Source organism: Chaetura pelagica, unplaced genomic scaffold, assembly GCF_000747805.2.
Source record: "Chaetura pelagica isolate M959 unplaced genomic scaffold, ChaPel_1.0 scaffold166, whole genome shotgun sequence".
Classification (NCBI taxonomy): domain Eukaryota; kingdom Metazoa; phylum Chordata; class Aves; order Apodiformes; family Apodidae; genus Chaetura; species Chaetura pelagica.
The window spans coordinates 1,763,948-1,764,678 of record NW_009953758.1 but is presented as its reverse complement, the minus strand read 5'-3'; the positions used below and the strand labels follow the sequence as shown (position 1 = coordinate 1,764,678).

The 731-nt window shown below is 57.0% G+C and overlaps 1 protein-coding gene across 1 annotated transcript in view; it reads right to left on the bottom strand.

Moving 5' to 3' along the window:
* Positions 1-731, bottom strand: part of LOC104391493 (zinc finger protein 503-like) — a 9,120-nt gene that overhangs the window by 3,456 nt on the left and 4,933 nt on the right. The window lies entirely within an intron of this gene.

Genomic DNA, 731 nt, shown 5'->3' with positions numbered 1-731 from the left:
GTGCACCTGCTTAAAGCCTCCTGAGACTGCTGCTGCGCTTACTACTTCTTATAGCAGAAAGCGAGGGCGATGTGATCATGACCCAAAACCTCGCATGAAAACTGGGGCAAGTGGCGCCGCTCGCACTCGGAAACGCTCGTTCGCTTTCTGCGGGTGAGGAGGGAAAAAAGCCACACGCCCCCCGAGCAGGAAAACAAACATAAAATGTCCCGTGGCTCGCTCTGGCGGGGAGGGCGTGGGTGGAGAGGGGGAGGGAAAGGGGGAGCTGGCAGGAGAGAAAGAGGAGGAAAAAAAACCCGAGTAATCCTTGGGCTATGTTGGGGGAGGGGGTGGGGGCTGCGAGTGCGAGCCGCTGTCCCTCTCGGCCGCTCTCGGCTCCCCCAGCGCGGCGCGGAGCGCTCGCCTCCGCCGCTCAGCTGTGATGCGAGCCGCTGCCCATCCAGCCCGGGATCTGGCAGAGAAACTCACTTCAAAAGCAGCTGAATTAGTCTGAGATTAAAGCCTTTGCCGCCTTCCAATCAAATGGGACCCCGAGGTGATTGGAGGGTCAAGGGGATGTGACGTTCCCTTTTCTGGGGCTTTTTTTCTCTGTTTTTAATGGTCTCTCGCTCTTTTTTTACCCTTCCCTTTTTCGTCCGCCTTCCCTCTCCCCTCCCCTTCTTCCTTGTTTTCGCTCCTAGACCGGGCTGGGCGTTAATTTTGTGTTTCACATCACGAGCTGCGAAAGATTT